General features: G+C 47.8%; 1 long non-coding RNA gene across 1 annotated transcript; it reads right to left on the bottom strand.

Annotated features, from left to right (window-relative positions):
* Nucleotides 1-660: 660 nt before the first annotated feature.
* LOC129531805 (uncharacterized) lies at nucleotides 661-8,163 on the bottom strand. The gene is made up of 3 exons (XR_008677228.2): nucleotides 7,839-8,163; nucleotides 3,856-4,024; nucleotides 661-1,399 (listed from the first exon to the last, which is right to left on the bottom strand). It is a non-coding gene; the product is annotated as an uncharacterized lncRNA (long non-coding RNA).
* Nucleotides 8,164-20,611: the final 12,448 nt, after the last annotated feature.

Genomic DNA, 20,611 nt, shown 5'->3' with positions numbered 1-20,611 from the left:
GAGCAAAGTTTGAGGGAAGAGGATAGTAAAGGGAACATTGGGCCAGGTGTGGTGGCTCACACGTGTAATCCTAACACTTTGGGAGGCTGAGAGGGGGCGGATCACTTGAGGTCAGGAGTTCAGTTCAAGACCAGCCTGGCCAACATGGCGAAACTTCATCTCTACTAAAAATACAAAAATTAGGTAGGGCACGGTTGCTTACACCTATAATCCCAGCACTTTGAGAGGCCGAGGTGGGCGGATTGCCTGAGGTTAGTTCTCCCATCCTGGCCAACATGGTGAAACCCCATCTCTACTAAAAATACAAAAATTAGCCAGGCATGGTGGCAGGTGCCTGTAATCCCAGTTACTCGGGAGGCTAAGGCAGGAGAATCGCTTGAACCCAGGAGGTGGAGATTGCTGTGAGCCGAGATCATACCATTGCACTCCAGCCTGGGTGACAGGAGTGAGACTCCACATCAAAAAAAAAAAAAAAAATTAGCCCAGCATGGTGGCACATGCCTGCAATCCCAGCTACTCAGAAGGCTGAGGCACAAGAATCACTTGAACCTGGGATGCAGAGATTGCAGTGAGCCGAGACCCCGCCACTGCACTCCAGCCTGGGCAACAGATCGAGACTCCATCTCAAAAAAAAAAAAAAAAAAAAAAAAAAAAGGAGGTTCGACCATGGTGAATCCAGGGAGTGTAAAGGACACATAGACAGATATATCTTCTAGACAGCAGACAGAAGAGTCAGAATTTGGGCTGCAAATACATGATGGGAGTCATCAACGTATAAACCCATTGAACACCATATATGGATGAGAGTTTTCTCTTCAGCAGCTGTGAGGAGTTGGGATGACCACACGCAGTGCCTCCTTCCTTGTTCGTGAGCACTCAGTGCAGGGCAACTGACAGCAATTAGGACGGGGAGACACGAAGCCTCCCCCCGCCGCAGGACTTGCTACTGAAGATCTTCCCTTCTTGTGGAACACTGTGGTCTCTGTGGGTGAGGGAGATGCTCTGATTCATCGTCCACAGGGCTGTAGTATTTTGATGCTGTAGTCCAATAACTGTATTTTCTGTCCATATTAGGCCGAGAGTAGGGGCGTCCTCCAGGGTTGTATAAACCATCAGTAGCCGATTCATTTGCACCTGCTACATTATCCACTGATGACTTCAATCAGCTAAGGCAGCCAAGCAACAAGAGGCACTACGTGGGCAAAACGTTGAGTCACCCACATATCTGCCCTCTGAACACACGAAAATACCCCCACTGTGCATCCTGAGTAACATTTGTGCCAGGTTCCCAGGCAAACTTCCTCCTGAGCTTCCTCCTCCACTCTTCCCTGCTCCAGGCACTGAGCCCTACCCACTCTCAGCCTCTCAGGCTTAAGGGCCGAATCATCCACTCTCGGAGCTTAAAGGAAAAAAAAGAGGAAGGATGCAGTGAGACTTGATTTGTAACAGCCCTAACTATGGAGCTGGAAGAGCTGGGTTCAGATGGCAGCCTGGGTTCCCTAGTTGCGTAGTAGATCTCATCTTTCTGAGCTTACACTTCTTCAGCCGTAAAATGGAGATGATAATATTAACTGCTGCTGCTGATCTTTTGACAATTGAGATAACGTATTTTTCAAGGGCCTACCATATACTAAGAGCTAACATTTTTGAGTGTTTACATTTTATCAGATACTCTTCCAAACCATTTACACATTTGTTAACTCATTTCATCTTTATAACACCCTACGATAATCCCAAGGCACAATTATCTTTATTTTATAATTGAAGAAACTAAGCCACAATGAAGTTAAGTAAATTGTTCAAGGTCCCAGAACTAGAAAGTGGTAGAACCACAATTTTCCGCCACTCAAAAGTGGGCTGACCCTCTTCGTATTTACATCAGGGGTTCTCAGAATGTGGTCTTCAGGCCAGCAGCAGCGGCAGCAGCAGCAGTAGAAACTTGTTAGAAATGATCTCAGGACCCACCCAGAGCTACAGACTGAGAAATTCCAGGGGTGGGCAGTGGCAAACTGGGTTGACAAGCCCCCCAGTTGATTGTGATTTTCAGTCAAGTTTGATAACCACTGGCCTACACTTTTCCTTCTACCTCCATGGCAGATGACAACTGAACAAATTAGACCCCTTTTCCTCCCAACACCCACTATGTATTAGGCACTTTGTGTGTTATTTAATTCTCACAAGAAACTTTTTTTATTTTTATTTTTTATTGAGACATGGTCTCACTCTGTTGCCCAGGCTGGTCTCGAACCCCTGAGCTCAAGCAATCCTCTCCCCTTGGCCTCCCAAAGTGCTGGGATTGCAGGTGTAAGCCACCATGCCCAACCAAGCAAGAAACTTTAGAGATTGGTTTTCTCATCCCCATTCTATAGATAGGAGACCTTGGCAAGGGGAGGAAGGTGTGGGCCCTTGTACAGGCCGTACAGCTAGTAATGTCCCACTCCAATGTCGCACTCCCCGGCTCCTACAACACAAGGCATTCCTCACAGCTGGCTGTGTCCTGTTGTCCCCAGATCCCTGCCTCACTCCCTCACTCCATTCCCCAGCAGGGACCCTGGGCCTCTGCAGGCCTCGAACCACTGCTCCTGGCTATGAGGTCAGTCCTGGCTCTAGGGCTGTAACCCCAAGTCAGCTTTATCCAAGCTGCTCTGTGATCTTCTGTTCTAGGGCAAGCACTAGAGATGACTCCCATGACCAAGCCTTCACCCCATAGCCCCTCCGGCCCCAGGGGGCCGGAGGTGTCCCTTTAGTTTGGGCCATCTCATGAGTTCTCCAGCCCCTTAGTGCCTTGAGCTTGCTTTTTTGGGGTCAATCCCTTCAAGTTGTGCAGAAATGCCCCTGGGCCCCAGACCTCAGCAGGTTCCCCATGTCTCCTTCCCGACCATACATCCCTGCCAGTGTTAGGAATAATGCTCAAAATCCTAAGGAAATAGAACACTTGAACAAAGGATTCTTAGCAAAGAAATTTTACTTCTGCACAGAGGGGTGCCTCCTTGGCCAGTCGCCATGACAGCACACCTGAAGGAAGGGGCACAAGAGCCTTTATTCCTGATGCAAGTCCTGCCCCTGTACCCTCTCCCTATTGGCCACGGTCAGGTCGTACAATCTAAACTAATCCCGGTTGGCTAAACGTTTGATTTTTTTAGATAAGGTGGGCACATAAAAGAAAGTGGAGGGGAAGGGGAAGGGGTGTCTGTAGTGAGCTAAAAAGTTAGTCCTCTTTCTAAATAAGGAAAGGAATGTGAGCTGGTACTGATAACGCCTGGTACTGTGGCGTGCCTGGGCATCTAACAAAGGCAAAAAGGGAAAAAGGAGAAAAGGCAGGGGGGTGGGGGGCACTATGAATTAAAAAATAAAAGATTGATCAGATTATTTGAAGAGAAAGCTCATCATATCCCAAACCAGTTTCAGACTTCTGGTCACCCGGCCCCATCACTCTTCACAGTCAACACTTACTGTCACTTTTGCTACTCCCCACCCCCGACAGTGATTCCCACCTATTCTCTGACTCCCTTAGGACATTAGGTGCCTGAAACCCTGTCCCTGAGACCATCGTTATCTCAAACCCCTCTCTGTCTTCTAGAAAGGATCCCTTTGCCCAAGAGTTAAGGCAGGTTTCCTCTGGGCCTCAGAAGATGCTGCCATGTCATGAGCTCAACCAGAGGCTTCATTGACTGGGGAAACAGACAGGAGGAGCACGCCTGCCTGCCTCTGGGAGCCCTTGGCCCACCCTGCAGGGCCTGAAGAGGTCTTTTCACCCAGGCCCTTCCGTTTCACCCACTGTGCTCCTGGCCTTGGTCCTCTCTGCAGTGGGACTTTAGCAGTGGCCCCCTTAGGAGCCTCCATCGTGATACTCACACATTCTTTGTGGATCCAGAGTCAAGGCTGGGTCTGGATGCAGGAAGGTCAGGGCCTCCAGGATGAGTGCTGAAGTACTCTGTTAGGTGGCCTGAGGGCCAAACCACAATGAAATTTATCAGGAACATCTTGCAGCTTTTAGCAGATATCGGGGTCATTGCCTACCACACTGTGGAAAGATAGTAGGGAGGCTCTTAAATTTCCCCCTCTGATGTTCCTGGAGAGGGAGGTAAGGAAGGAACATGCTCTTTGCCCGAAGCCATGTGAGTTAGAACCCAGACTCTGTGGGGCCCTGCCCTCTGAACACCCTGTCTCCACTAAGTCTTGTCTGGGAGCTGGAGCACCCAGGTGAGGCCAGGGCATTTCCGAGGGGGAAGCTTGGCTGCCTGCCCATGAACTTGGGCCTGTGGCTCCTGCAGCCTGGAGGCAGGGTGGGATGGGGAAGGGCACAGGCTCTGGGGGCACAGAGACTTGAGTTAGAAGCCTGATTTAGCCCGTTTCCTAGCTGTGGGAATTGGGCAAGCCATGCAATCCCCCAGGTCACCATTATGCCACCTGGATATAGGGGAGAAACATCTGTTTTATAACATTGTTTAGAGGACTCAAAATATTTCGTGTGTACAGTATTTCATGTGTGTACTGTGGCTCACACACTCACCTCCCTGTATTTCGTGTGTACAGTATTAAATGTATGTACTGTGGCTCACACACCTGCCTATATTTTGTGTGTACAGTATTTCATGTGTGTACTGTGGCTCACACACTCACTCCCTGTATTTCATGTGTACAGTATTTCATGTGTGTACCATTGCTCACACACTCATCTCTCTGTATTTCGTGTGCACAGTATCTCATGTATGTACTGTGGCTCACACACCTCCCTGTATTTTGTGTGTACAGTATTTCATGTGTGTACTGTGGCTCACACACTCACCTGCCTGTATTTTGTGTGTACAGTATTTCATGTATGTACCACTGCTCACATACTCACCTCCTTGTATTTCATGTGTACAGTATTTCATGTGTGTACCATTGCTCACACACTCACCTCCCTGTACTTCATGTGTACAGTATTTCACGTGTGTACCACTGCTCACACACTCACCTCCTTGTATTTTATGTGTACAGTATTTCATGTGTGTACTGTGGCTTACACACTCACCTCCCTGTATTTTATGTGTACAGTATTTTGTGTTGTATACTGTTGCTTACACGCTCACCTCCCTTGCCCTTCATCTCCCCACTCTTGCTCATATATTCCCCTCTTTACTCCATCCCTATCCCCATTTGTGTTGATTCTAATCACTAGAGAAAGAGCAGAGCTCACAGCAGAACAGTCCTGACACCAAGTAGGAGAACTTGAGCCATGTCAAGAGGGTCTGTTTCATCTGTTGGAAAGGTTAGGCCAAATGCAACCCCTACAGTGGGTGGCCAGGCAGTCTGGGTACCAGACCCAGGGCAAGGCTGCTGCTACCCATCTCCCCTGCTGCTTGGTGCAGCGTTCCAGGGCCCAAGCATTGACCTCCATACAGGCCACACAGCCCAGGCCCCACGTGGCTGGGAAGCTGCAGTGGGAGGTGGCAGCTTCCTGCAGTGAGAGGGTTGAGATGGAAAGTTACAAACTCACAGGTGGGGGAAACTCCGTATTCAGAAGAATTACCTACTGGAATGGGAGCTCTCTGAGATCAAAACTTTTCTTTGTGCCTGTACCTAGAGAAATGCCCATAGTAAGGGCCCATAAATAGTTCTTAAATTAATAAATGAATGAACAATTCATTCCTTCTTCAAAGTGTCCAGTGGATCCACTAATGGGTAGTTAGGAGACTTAGATAAGTTAATGATACAAAAGTACTTCGTCAGTTTTTTGTGTTTTTAACTTACATAAAGTAGAAGTCACTTTGGATGTAGAGTCCTCTCTGAGTTTTAATACAAGCACAGATTCATGTAACCACCACTACTAACAAGATAAAGAACAATTCCTATATCACAAAGCATTTCCTCATGCTACGCCTTTGCATTCAGGCCCTTCCTTCATCCCAAGCTCTGTGCAACCACTGATCTATTTTCTGTTCCTGTAATTTTGCCTTTTTCAGAATGCCATATAAATGGAATTACACAGTATGTAAACTTTTGAAACTGGCTTCTTTCACTTAGAGTTTAAAGAAAGGGGAAGGAGGATGGAAGCAGTGAGCTCTGATTTGTGACAGGCCTTTCACTTAGCATCATGCATTTGAGAGTCATTTAAGTCGTTATATGAATAGTTTTTTCCTCTTTACTGCACAGTAGTTTCCATTGTATGAATGTCCCACAGTTCGTTTATCCACTCATCCAATGAGGGACATTTGGGTTGTTTTCACATGTTGGAGGTTATGAGTAGTGCCGCTATGCCTATTGGTGTAGTTTTTGGTAGGAGCATGTTTTCATTTCTCCAGTAGAAATACCTAGAAGTGGGATTGCTGTGTTGTATGGTAAATAGATTCTACTTTATAAGAAATAATCAAACTATTTTCCAGTGTGGCTGTACCATTTTGTATTCCCACCACCAATGTATGAGAGTTCCAGTTTCTTCACATCCTTGTAAGCATTTGGTATTGTCGGTATTTTTAGCCATCCTAATAGGTATGAGATGGTATCTCATTCTGGTTTTAATTTGCATTTCCTTTTTTTTTTTTTTTTGAGATGGAGTTTCGCTCTTGTTGCCCAGGCTGGAGTGCAATGGCACGATCTCAGCTCACTGCAACCTCTGCCTCCCAGGTTCAAGTGATTCTCCTGCCTCAGCCCCCTGAGTAGCTGGGATTACAGGCACGCACCACTACGCCTGGCTAATTTCGTATTTTTAGTAGAGACGAGGTTTCTCCATGTTAGTCAGGCTGGTCTCGAACTCCCAACCTCAGGTGATCCGCCCACCTTGGCCTCCCAAAGTGCTGGGATTACAGGCGTGAGCCACCGCGCCTGGCCAATTCGCATTTCCTTAATCACTAATGAGCATCTTTTCATGTATTCGTTTGCCATTTCTATATCTTAATTGGTGAAGCATCTTTTCAAATCTTGCCTAGTTTTTAAAAATTGGTTGTTTCTGTTCTTACTTTTACGAGTTCTTTTTATAGTCTAGATGTCTGTTGTCTGATATGTGATCGGCAAGTATTTCCCCCCAGTTTGCAGCTTTTCTTCTCATTCTCTTTAAAATGTCTTTCACAAGAGTAAAGATGTTTAATTTTGATAAAGTCCAATTTATTGTTTTTCTTTTATAGAGCATGGTTTGGTTGTCGTATCTAAGAACTCTTTGTTTAACTCAAGATTACAACGATTTTCTCCTGTTTTCCTCTAAGAGTTTTATAGTTACATACTTTACATCTAGGTCCATGATCTATTTTTAATTCACTTTTCTATAAGGTGAGGCACAGGTCAAGGGTAATTGTTTTTGCATAGGATATCAAATTTCTCCAGCATCATTTATTAAAAAGACTGTCCTTTTTCCATTGAATTCCCTTTATATATCTTTGCCAAAAATCAATTGACCATATTTGTGTGTGTCTATTTCTAGACTCTTTATTCTGTCTATCCTTTCACCAATACCACACTGTTTGCATGACTGTAGCTTGATAGTATCAGGTAGTGTGAGTCTCCAAATTTGTTCTTTCCCAAAATTGCCTTGGCTTTACTTTCTCATATAAGTGTTAGAATTCACTTGCCTGTATCCACAAAGAATCCTGCTGTGCCTTGGCTTGGGATTGTGTTACATCTACAGTTCAATTTGTGGAGAATTGGTATCTTAACTACAAGAAGGATTCCAATCCATAAACATGCTCCCCTGGGGAAGCCAGGTGACACTAACGCCTGCCTGGGGGTGGGAGGCCCTCCCGGCCCCAGCCCAGCTCTGCCAAAAACAACTGAGTGAGCTTGGGAAAGTTACTTTCCCTCTCTGGCCCTCAATGTCCTCAGCTGTGAAATAGAAAGGTCGGTTAGTTAAACAGAAAGATTACCTTTCAGCTCAGAAGTTCTGGGATTCCCAGTGTAACCTTGAAATGACCTGCCAGGAACAGGAGAGATGTTATCAGGTCTCTCCTCAGGGCCTGTCTGATGAGATGGTTCAACAGAGCCACATACAGGAAAAGCCAAATTCACAGCAAACAGCTCAACATGAAAGCCCTGCTGAGTCCAGAGCCCCTGAGTGCAGCCAGCTGAGGGCCTTGCTCTTATTCCTGGGGCAACACAGGCCTTATAAGAAGTCTCCCAATGACAGTCTGAGATAATAGCCTGTCTGTGACAGAAAAGCAGACATCGGCCTCTGTTATTCCCAGCCCAGGGAAGTAGTGTGAAGAATAGGCCTTTCTGGGAATGCAGGAGAGAAAATGTTCCCTCCCTCATCCCATCCCATCTCCTCATGTCCAGGCAAAGGAGAGAAAAACCAGGTGGCCCAGCAGCACTATTAATAGTGTTCAAACATTGGAGGCAACCCAAATACCCAACAATTAGGGAATGCTTAAACAAAGGATGGTATGTTGGGACCCTGGAATCCGGCGCAGCTATTAACAATGACAAGTATGTGGATTATGCACTGAAGTGTGTAATAGATAAAATAATGTCAAATAAAAAATCTTGAGAACCAAATAGCACTTGCATATCATTACAGTGATGCTAACATGTTTAGAAATTCCATTGACGAGATTTGGAAAGAAATTGGTTGTAATGCAAACAGAGTTTGTGATTTATAATCTGAGCATAATTGAGCCACTGCTCCATTGAAGTTCTGTGTTAAGTGCTTTGGGGATTCAGAGAAGCCGATAGCTCAAGGCTTGTCCTGGGACGACCTTGCAGCATAGCTGGGGACACATCACCAAACATAAGACTAGGAGGCGAACTCTGACTGAAGGCTGCTTTCACAATTATTCTGTCTCAAGATTCCTAGCTGAGGTATCAAGAGTCTAGGATGGAAGAGCTTTTACAAAACAGTCCTCCCAGGCTTCTTGTTGACAAGGGAGGCAGTTGCTAAGGCACATAATAAAACAAAGCTGGGGGCCGGCTGGAACCCCACCATGGCTGAGGCCCCCGCCTAGGGTAATTCCGGCTGGAACCCCACCATGGCAAAGGCCCCCGCCTAGGGTAATTCCCTTGGACTTTCAAAGCTCCTGGGGCTGTGTGATGGGCCTCAGCACCAGGAACCCCCCTAAAGGCTGAGTGTCCCCAGGTGTGACTTCTGAAGTTTCCCAGCCTCCCACCAGCTCTTTGACTCCTGAAGCTCCTGGCCTTCCACCTTGGGGAGCCAGGCAGCTGGAGTAGAGATTCTCTGGGTCTGCTGTCAGGAGGGTACCCACAAGCCAGAGTAAGCCACTGTGGGCAAGGCTGTCTGGACCCAGGCACCCCGGATGCTGACCCAGGCTCCACTTGCTTGCTGGTGGTCCCAGGCAGGGCGCTTAATCCCCTGGGCCTCAGTTTGCATATATGTAGAAGGATCGCAGTGCATTACAAAGCGCCGTATGTTCACTAATGCATCAGCTCTTGTTAGGTTTGTTTACTGATGAAGAAACAAGTTCAGGGAGCCTCCGTGACTAATCCTGGGCCAGAGGCACTTCTTAAGGACACACAGTGGTCAATAGCTATTGGGTTTCTCCAGAGTCCAGTGTTCACTCTCGAAGCTGACCCAGCCCCAGCCTGGCCTCTGGGACCAAGGAAGGTGGTGAGGCTAAGGCCTTAGCCACAGCCGAGTGACCATGCGGGAGTTCAAGGAAATTCTGTTTACTTAATAGCACAGGCTGGCTTCTCTTGATTCAGAGAGCTTGGGGGCTCCTGGGTGGGAGGCTGAAAAGCCAGGCTCATTGTGTCATAATTGCATCATCCCCTTGTTGTCAATTAATTAGTTAATTACTGTGGAAGAGGCAGAACCAGAGCAGAAATGCCAACTCTAGGCTGGAAAAAGCATTTAAGCCGAGTAACTCTCATTTCCTGTGATATCAAACCTCCTCTCCTGGGAGCAGGGTGTGGGGAGATGGGCTCCCAGGAGACCCCGGGTCCTAGGGCAACTGCACACCAGCCAGTTTCCAGGACGGGAAGGCAGGAGAACAGAGCTGAGTGTCCCCCAGAATGGCAGTGTCCAACCCCATAGGAGTTGGTAGCTGGGGTTTGGGTAACACCTAACTAGGTTACTTGATTTTTGCTGCTCTCCTCCCCGACCTGGGCTGAAGGAAGATCCTGCCTGCCGCCCGCTCCTCTCCCACCCTGTCCTCCTGGCATCTCCTGGTTCTCGGTACTTCATGACTGACACTGGAATCTCCAGAGGCAAAACATTCTATCTTCAAACTTCTTTGGGTGACTGGCAGGGTGAATGGTGGTCACAAAGAAACTGAAGGCCGAGACCTCAATCAATTCCTTGGGTTTTTAAAGAAATAGTTATCTTGGAGGGAGAAATGATCTCATGAATGTTTTGAGACCCTTCTGTCTGTGCCCACACCCCTCTACAACAGATAAAGCAGCTGAATTTCTCTCTCCACCCCTCAGTCACGGCCTCACTCTGCTGCCTTCCATGCCCTAATAGAGACAGGTGACCAAATAATTTATCATCCAACCCAGGCAGCTTTGAAGAGCAAGAGGAGACAGTGCCCTTCCTCACTAAGCTGAGGCAACAGACATACAACACCACTGTCCCTGGAAAATGGGGATGAAGGGTTGCCTTCCCTAAGGAGGAAGTTCAAACTTGTTAGCACAGCACACGGGACCCTTCAAGGCCGGCCCCACTGCAGCCTCATCTCCGCACAGACCAGCCCTGCCCTCCACCCTCCAGGCCCCAGGTTTCTTTCTGCTCCTGCCCACTCTCTCACCTCAGCACCTGTGCATGAGCTGTTCCCTTGTCCAGCCCACACTCCCACCCGATCCCTCCCAGCTGACTCCAACTCACTCCAGCTACCAGCTAGAACAGCACTTCTTCCTGGAAGCATTTCCCACGTCTGGGTGAGACGCTCCTCTTGGTGTATCAATGTCTGCCTGACTGCCCCTTTTCACGGACTGGTTCCCTCTTTTGGAGTGCCGGCTCGATGTCTCAGGTCAGCACTGGACAGTAGCTCCATCAGCACGGAGGACGGGCCATCTTGACCACCTTGTGTTCCCAGAGCCTGGTGCTGACCAGGTGCTGTTGAATGAATGAATCGCTTTTCCACAACTTGCACCCAAGAATGTTCATTCTCACCGAGGTGGGGTATTTTCAGGTGAGAGGTGACAAAACCCATCTAGCATAAGCTAAAGGGATAGTATTCTCATGATGGATTTTGAATGTCAGTAACCCGTTTGGAAATCACCCCCAGGTAAGTGGTGGCAAACTCCACTTAAAATGCACCCTGGTCTGGTTGAAGGTCCTGGTGGAAAAATTGGCCCAGTATTTTCGACATGGATGCACCTGCTTGTGCTTGTCTTATCACTGTATGAACTCTCTAGTCTCTGGGAATCCAAGGGGAACTAGCCTCACACTTGGAAAATTTTATTTTAAAATACTGACCTTTTGTTTCAAGAATAATAATGACATTTTGATGCTATTTATAGTTTGCCAACTGTTTTCATGTACATTAACTTATCTGTCCTCATAATAACCCAGTGCAGGAAACAAGACAAACCATTTCGCAGATGAAGAGCCCAAAGCCCAGAAGGGTCAAGGGGTTTGTGTGAACCTCACAGCTGGCACATGGCAAAGTCTGGAAGCACATCTTGGTGGTCCTGCTCCAGACCCTGAGTGCCAGAGCTCTCTCCCCCATCTCCCCTTGTCACCACAAACAATGGAACCTGTGACCATTGTTCTTCCCAGCAACAAAGGGCTGCTGGCTAGGTATGGATGATGGCTTTTAGATAAAATATTGTTGATTGATTACTGTGATGGTTGTTTTTTTTGTTTTGTTTTCTTTGTTTGTTTGTGTTTTGAGACAGAGTCTTGCTCTGTCGCCCAGGCTGGAGTGCAGTGGTGCCATCTCGGCTCACTGCAAGCTCCGCCTCCAGGGTTTACGCCATTCTCCTGCCTCAGCCTCCTGAGTAGCTGGGACTAAGGCGCCCACCACCATGCCCGCCTAGTTTTTTGTATTTTTAATAGAAACGGTTTCACTGTGTTAGCCAGGATGGTCTCGATCTCCTGACCTCGTGATCTGCCTGCCTCAGCCTCCCAAAGTGCTGGGATTACAGGCGTGAGACACCACGCCCGGCTGTGATGGTTAGTTTTACACGTCAACTTGACTGGGCTCAGGGATGCCCAGAGAGCTGGTAAAACATGATTTTTGCATGTGTCCATGAGGGTGTTTCCAGAAGAGATTAGCATTGAATCAGTAGACTGTCCAGATGCCTGTAATCCCAGCACTTTGGGAGGCTGAGGCAGGAGGATTACTTGAGGTCAGGAGTTTGAGACCAGCCTGGCCAACATGGTAAAACCCGGTCTCTACTAAAAATACAAAAATTAGCCGGATGTGGTGGCACAAGCCTGTAGTCCCAGCTACTAGGGAGGCTAAGGCTGGAGAATCGCTTGAACCCAGGAGGTGGAGGTTGCAGTGAGCCAAGATCACACCACTACACTCCAGCCTGGGCAACAGAATGAGACTCTGTCTCAAAAAAAAAAAAAAAAAAAGAACCAGTAGAACTAGTAGAGTAGATCACTCTTACTAATGTGGGTGAACATCATCCAATCTTTGAGGCCTCCAATAGAACAAAAAGGCAGAGAAGGGGTGAATTCTCTCTCTCCTTGAGCTGGGACATCTATTTCCTCCTGCCCTCAGACATCAGACTTCTTGGTTCTCAGGCCTTCAGACTCAGACTGAATTACTGAATGATACCACCAGTTTTCCTGGCTGCCTAGTTTGCAGATGGCAGGTATGGGACTTCTCAGCTTCCATAATTACATGAGGCAATTTACGTAGAAATCCTGGGTTTTTGTTTATTTGTTTCTTTTTTCTTTTCTTTTTTTTTTTTTTTTTTCAGAGATGGGGTCTGGCTATGCTGCCTGGGCTGGTCTGGAGCTCCTGAGCCTAAGTGATCCTCCTGCCTCAGCCTCCCAAATTACTGGGATTACTGGCATGAGCCATCACGCCCAGCCAGACATCTTTTATATATATCTTGTTTTTCTGCAGAACCCTGACTCACACAATCACGATGTTTTATTTTCCCAGCTAGATTATGACTCCTTAAGGATAGGGAACTTACTCATTTTATATTTACTATTTTCCTATCTGTATCATAGTTTCACATTCTGCTAGAATGAAGCTTTGAGAGGACAAGGTCTTGCCTTGTGGGGGACTTTTCTCTTGTTCACAGCCACAGCCTCTGCCCTGATAAGCACATTATCCATATTTACAGAAGGAAATTACTTTTATGTCACAAGGAGAGGTGGCTGCTATAGAGCTTTGGGTATAGCAGATGTTCAATAAATGCTTAAGAATAACACAAAGGTAAGCACTGGCTCCTTCTCCAGGAGGGTGACTCTGAAGCAGATGTTCTGGGAAGAAGGTTGCCCACTGAGGCTGACGAAGGAGCCTAGACATTCAGGAGACAGCTGTGCCCTCATCTGTGCGCTCCTTGCACTGAGAGAAAAGGCATTTATAAGAACAGACCTAAAACAAATGGCAGGAACACAAAGGAAGCAAAGCCCAGGGCCCAGGCGTGGAAGCCTCTAAGATGCCACCTTCCCAGGCAGAACCCTTCATTTCACACCAAGATCCCAGCTCCAGATCCTCTTCTGCTGTGGGATGGGGAGTAGGTGCTGCTCCATCCAGCTGTCCAGAGCTGGGTGTGGGAGAGCAAGCCGAGGCTGTTAATCAGGTTTTAGGACCCAGGGTAGAAACAGCGGCCTGAGCACACCTAGTGAGTCTGAAGCAAGCCCACCTTGGCATGTGAAGGCATGAGCGTGTAATTTGTGCCAGGCCTGTTGTTGGCTAAATTACCTGAGACATGTCCCTTCCCCTCTGTAAGTTTCCATACCCCAAGGTCATATCAGGAGAAGATATTGAGCTGGAGGTATGTGCACGGGCAAATTTTTGTTTATGGATCAGATGGTTCTTCTTTCTCTCCTCTTACCCCACATAAACTATAGGGAGAGTGAGAAATTAGTTTTCTCCCTATAGTCTATGTGGGGTAAGAGGAGAGAAAGAAGAACCATCTGATCCATAAACACTCACGCCTGAAATGCCTTTCTATAGCAAAAACATCCACAGCACCTTCTTTGGGGTGCTACTCTTAAATAATAAACCCTGGGCCTAGGACAAGGGTGAGCGTGGGTCTGGTGCAGCCAGCAAGCCTCCCTCCATGACCTGGGATCATCTGTTTGCAGGGAAGCAAGTCTTGGCACCACATCGGGGAAGCGGCCAGCTCACTCACGTAGTAGCTCTGAGCCTGGGCCAGGTGGTAGGAATCTCAAATTTCCTCTGCTTTCATAGGTGACTGACACGGTTTGGTTAAGTCTCCACCTAAATCTCATCTTGAATTGTAGTTCCCATAATACCCACATGTCATGGGAGGGACCCAGTGGGAGGTAATTGAATCATGGGGATGGTTTCCCCCATGCTATTCTCATGACACTGAGTAAGTTCTCACGAGATCTGATGGTTTATAAGTGGCTTCCCCCTTTGCTGGGCTCTCATTCTTCTCTCTCCTGCTGCCATGTGGAGAAGGATGTGTTTGCTTCCCTTTCTGCCATGACTATAAGTTTGCTGAGGCCTCCCCAGCCACGTGGAACTGTGAGTCAATTAAACCTCTTTATAAATTACCCAGTCTTGGTTATTTCTTTATAGCAGCATGAGAACGAACTAACACAGTGATTCGTGGCCGAATTCGTCATTTGGACCAGAGATGTGGGGGGTGAAGTAGACCTTGGAGATCACTCAAGGTCAGGAGTTGGTGAGTTAGGACCCAGGGTGGACCCAGGGTCCTGAGCACACCTAGCGAGGGTGGCACCTGCTAGAAATCAGTGGCATGGCTGCAGGAGGAAAGCAGACTTTCCAAGGGTGAGGCCTAGGGCCAGGGAGGAAGGAAAAGGTGGGCTGGATGTGAAGTTCCAGGAAAGGACCCCACTCGTCCTTCCCCATCTGCCCTGACTCCATGCTGGAGATTTGGGCTCCATTCATGCAACACCTAGACTCGAAGGGACCTTAAGGAGCATCTAACCCTACCCTTTCTTTTATAAAAAGTGGAAAGTGAGGTCCCCTGATGTTAAGTGACTTGTCCAAGTCCTAGCTGTTGGCCAGAGGGAGAGCTGTGAGGAGAACTGGCTCACCAGGCCTGTCTCAGGGCCCTGCCCCTTCCCTACTCTGGCCTGACAGGAAGCCAGGCACCCAATGCCCAGTGCCACATGGAGCTGGGGGACATCCAGGCCCAGAGGACTTGGAGAAGCATGGCAGAGGGGATCAGATGAGGTCGCAGGCATAAACTTCAGCATCTTGAAAGATGACAAAAGATTGTGGAAAGAGACTGGGAATGGGCAAAGACGGGCAACCTCTGAGAGTTGGTTTCACATCAGGGACAACACAAATAATTTGTTCAAGGCCCTGGGATAGTCCTCATTGTATGTAGTGTGAATATTTGCTTATGCAGATGTTTCTCTCTCTAGCCTGTCAGTTCCTTGCAGGCAGGAACTGTATTATTTATCTTTAGATTTACACCACAATCCCTGACTCAGTAAATGTTTGGTACAGGAATGAATGAATACATGAATGAATGAATGAATATCAGCAAGACTTATGGGACAGGACCTCTAAGGTTCTATCCCCAGCTCTGCCACTTACCAGCTATAAACCTAGGACGAAGAACTGCAAACTGGGAGGAATGACAGTACTCGCTTCACAGGGCCATGTGAAGATTAAGTGGGATCAAGCATCTGAATTGCTCGATAAATATTAGCTGTTTGTATGACTATTTTCAGGAAGAAGAGCCAAGGTGAAGTGAAGTTAGATGAGCCTGGAAAATGGGCCACAAGGCAGTGAGAAGCTTAGACTCAGATACACTGTGATCTCAGTTTCCCTCATCACCCCCACTTTCCTCTCCCTCGCCACCATAATTTCTGGAATCCACTCAGTATCCTATACTTGAAGATTGATGCAACCTTGCCTATATCCTGTCTATGCTGCCATATAAATCCTTGCTTTAGAGGATGACATAGGCAAAAGCATCCCTGCTTTTTTTTTTTTCTTTTCTTTTTTAAGAGACAAAGTCTGGCTCTGTCGCCTAGGCTACAATGCAGTGGTGTGATCATAGCTCTCTGCAGCCTGGACTTCCTGTACTCAAGTGATCCTCCCACCTCAGCCTCCTGAGTAGCTGGGACCACAGGCATGTGACACCATGCCTGGTTATTTTATTTTATTTTATTTTTTTAAAGAGAGAGTCTCGCTATGTTGCCCAGGCTGGTCTCAAACTCCTGGCCTCAGGTCATCCTCCCATTTCAGCCTCTGGAGTAGCTAGGATTACAGATTTAAGTCACTGCACCCAGCTCCCTGCTTTTCTTGATTCTGTAATGGGGCCATTTCCAAATCCATGGCACCCAAGAGGAGCAGGTCATCTGGGCCTTGGCCTTCTTGACTCAAATCACACAATTTGGATGGGCAGCCACGCCATGCCCCTGCTCCTAGGGGCCATCTTGAGCAGGGTGACAGGACAGGCCATAGGCCAGTGAAGGTCAGTCTCCCACTCCTGACCACCTCTCCTCCTAAGCCCGACAAGGTGAGAGAAGGTACTATGAAGGCAGGATGGGAGGGACTACCCCAGCAGACAGTGGATGCCCCAGACTCAGTGTCAGCCCTCCCAGGCCAGCATCAACTCTGGGTGGAGGAGAATGAATGCTTGATGAACACCTTTCATTTGACAAGAACTGTGCTAGGCATTTTGTGGAAAGTGAGGCTAAAATGTGGCCTAATACCTGCGGCCCCTCTTGGTCATTTTCCTTCCCCCCAACCTTTTGGCTTGCTTGGCAAGCTGTAAATCTTCTTCCCAGACTGGCCACCCTCCTGCAGGAGCCAAGTGGCTGGTCCAAGCAGCGGTAGTAGGAGATCTTGGTTCTGGCCCAGAAGGTGTCCTCAGGGCCTTTTTATTTGTTTATTTAATTTTTTTTGAGAAGGAGTCTTGCTTTGTCACCCAGGCTGAAGTGCAGTAGCATGATCTCAGCTCACTGCAACCTTCACCTCCTGGTTCAAGCGATTCTCCTGTCTGAGCCTCCCGGGTAGCTGGGATTATAGGCGTCCACCACCACACCCGGCTAATTTTTGTATTTTTAGTAGAGACAGGGGTTCACCATGTTTGCCAGGCTGGTCTCGAACTCCTGACCTCAGGTGATCCACACACCTTGGCCTCCCAAAGTGCTGGCATTACAGGCATGAGCCACTAACTCCGGCCATCAGGGCCTTTTTAAAATCCGTAGTTGAAGAATCTTCCTGGTCTCTGTTAGCCTCAGAATCAGCAGCTCCCTTCTGGCCATGGTCTGACTTCTGCCTTTCCTGTTGTGCCGCAGCCTGGTTTTCCAGGCTGCCCTGGTTCTAGGTCCTAGAGCTCTGTGTCTGGTTGTGACTTCAGCCTGAGCCTGAGCCTCTGTCCCCAGCTTCCTGGTCCCAGGAGGCCAACACCATCCCTCTGAGTCCTCCTTGGCTTCAGTCCACAGCCAGACCCCACCTCCACAATCTTATCTTCTGGGTCTGAGTCCTGCTTTCACTCCTGCCCACCATAGTACTCACATCCCTGTGCCAAGCTCTGTGCTGTTTTTTTGTTTCTTTTTTTGAGACAGGGTCTGCCTCTGTCGCCCAGGCTGGGGTGTAGTGGTGCGATCTCAGCTCACTCACAACTTCTGCCTCCCAGGCTCAAGCAATCTTCCTACCTCAGCCTCCCAAGTAGCTGGAACTACAGGCATGCACCACCATGCCTGGCTAATTTTTGTATTTTTCTGTAGAGACAGGGTTTCACCATGTTGCCCAGGCTGGTCTCAAACTCTTGGCCTTAAGTGATCCACCTGCCTCAGCCTCCAAAAGTGCTGGGATTACAGTCATGAGCCACCACACACAGCCGCAAGCTCTATTGTCTATTACCCTTCCCAGGATGACCAACTACATTCTGAAATGTCCTTTGAAATAACTGACCACAGTATTTCTACCTTGGTGACCTAGAGATGATCATGAAAAGTTGAGGCACCTAAGGGCTGAGCGAAACAATATGGACACCATACAGAAAACTTTTGTGCAGATTCAAAAGGAATTGTTATCAGCAGCTTATATTTAGAGGAAGACACAACCCTGAAAATGGCCCAAAGTTGCTGATAATAGAGATACAGAGGCATTTCAATTCCTTATCCACCCAACACATAATGAACTGGGTATCTTGTTCCAAATAGGCTATGCCCTGCAGGGAGCAGCCTCAAACTCCTAGGCTCAAGGGATCCTCCTACCTCAGCCTCCCACGTAGCTAGGACTACAGGCACATGCCACCATGCCCAGCTAGTTTTTAAATTTTTTGTAGACAGGGAGTCTCGCTCTGTTTCCCAGGCTGGTCTAAAACTCCTGGGCTCAAGTGATCCTTCTGCATTGGCCTCTCAAAATACTGGGATTACAGACATAAGCCACTGCACCAAGCACCTCAGCCCCCTTTTTAAAAAATGTGAGTTCTATCACAATAAAAATTGGCTTAAAAAGAAAAAGAAGTGTATCTTGCTTAAGTCTTGCTTGCTTGCTGCTCCGGGTTGGCAGGGTGAGCTCTCATGAGGGGCGGGAGGGGACGCAGGAGCCTGTGAGCATCAGCTCTGGTGGGCTGGCTGGGGCGGGTAAAGGCAAAGATGGGCAGGCCCCAGAGCAAGGACCTGGGGTGCAGGTGGGGGCAGTAAAATTAGCCACAGCCGAGCAGAACAGAAAGCAGGCAGAAAGTCACAGCTGTTGAGTAGCAAGTGGCTGCTGCAAAGAGCACAGGAAAATGAGAGGGAGGAGGGGGCGTGGCAGGGCAGCGGCTGGTGAGGGGAGACCTCCTGCCAAAGAGCTCCACAGAGGGGATCACACCTCACAGTACACCCACATGGAGGCAGTGGTTTCACTTTCTGGATGTTGTATCCAAAATGCTGCTCAGGTTTCTCTAAGAGGGACAACAAGGTCCCTCTGAACTGGATATACATAACAAGGACAAGGGGCCAAGGGAAAGCATGATTGTCACCCAGGGTGGCCCCTCTCTGGCCCAGCCCATGCAGGCCTGCTTGCTTGCTTTCACTGGGTTCCTGGAAGCCTCTGGTGGGTCAAGTGTCAGGTATACCCTAGAAATGCTATGTGGATCATTTGGGAGGGCAGCTGGTATTGGGGTGTCTTCATTTTCTCCCCACAGAAAGGGCCTACACTGGAGGATGTCATCCGAAGAGCTAAGCTAGTTAGTCCAATTTTTAAAAAAGTAAAATGATGGCAGCCTCACACTCCTTTTTGTTGCTAAGTGTCCTAATTGTTGCAGAGGAACCAACGTGCCCTTCTTCAGTTAATACACAGACATCTTTTTTCCCCTGAAATGGAGTTTAATAATCCAAACTTGTTAACTTTTCTGCCAGGCTCTGTCCCTCCAGGGAACAGTGGATCAGGTGGCAGCAGCCTGGTGAAATGTATATTTGGATTGTCCTTTTTTAACATATATTTACTAGCAAGTTGCTTGGCCTTTCTGTATCTCAGTTTCTGTAAAACTAGGGCACTGGGCTGGATCGCATCCCAGATGGTCCCTCAACATCCTTCTGGCTCTGACTATAATCTCAACTCTAGTCATTTTGACATTTAGTACTGTGAATGCTGCAGCAACGTGCTGGTGATCTAGTGATCACACTGGCTGGTCAATCATGTAGTCATTAGGCACCAACTGTGTGCAGTTCAACATATGAGAGACTTCTTCTTCTTTTTTTTTTTTTAATTAGAGACGGAGTCTCGCTCTGTCACCCAGGTTGGAGTGCAGTGGCGCCATCTCGACTCACTGCAACCTCTGCCTCCAGGGTTCAATAGATTCTCCTGCCTCAGCCTCCTGAGTAGCTGGGATTACAGGCACACACCACCACACCCAGCTAATTTTTGTGTTTTTGGTAGAGATAAGGTTTCTTGAACTCCTGACCTCAGGTGATCTGCCTGCCTGGGCCTCGCAAAGTGCTGGGATTACAGTCGTGGGCCACCACACCCCGCCCTAGAGACTTCTTGAAGAGAAACAGCAATAGCATGGTTTCTTCCCTTGAGGGCCTTAAGAGAGAACATTCTTGGGAAAATATATGAGAATAATTATAAGAAAGAAAAATACGGATTAATGAATATATATATTAAATCTCTTTGACAAGAAAGATCTCTGCCACTTCACATGAATGTGAGGAATCCTATTATTATTAAGGAGATTAGGACTGTGAAATTAGGTCACTGTATAATTATGTTTGACATTTCAGCACATAAGCGGTTGGGTTACTTTGCATATGATATAGCAACACTCGGCCCAGATAGGGCCTTGATACAGCCAGGTATTATTTTTCACTCTGTTATCCTTAAAACAATTTTTAGGTGAGTTCTTTTTTAATACAGCCTCCCATGATAACATTAAAATGCAAGTTTTAGAGAAATAAAGACCTAGCTATGACTGTCGTGTTGGTCACCAACACGTAGCTGTCCTGAATCAAGCCACAGGTAGATCTTACTGGAAAGCTTGGTTGGACTCCTCCCCTGTAAATCACCCACCTGCTGCCCTGAGAGGCTCACAGGCTCAGGGCTTTGCCAACTCTTCCTAGGGTTAGAGCCTCATGGCCTCAGCCTCCAGGGACAGTGAGTCCCAAACC

This window comes from Gorilla gorilla, chromosome 12, assembly GCF_029281585.2.
Source record: "Gorilla gorilla gorilla isolate KB3781 chromosome 12, NHGRI_mGorGor1-v2.1_pri, whole genome shotgun sequence".
NCBI classification, from domain to species: Eukaryota; Metazoa; Chordata; class Mammalia; order Primates; family Hominidae; genus Gorilla; species Gorilla gorilla.
Note: the sequence above shows the minus strand (reverse complement) of the source record. Positions and strands in the feature narration are given on the sequence as shown.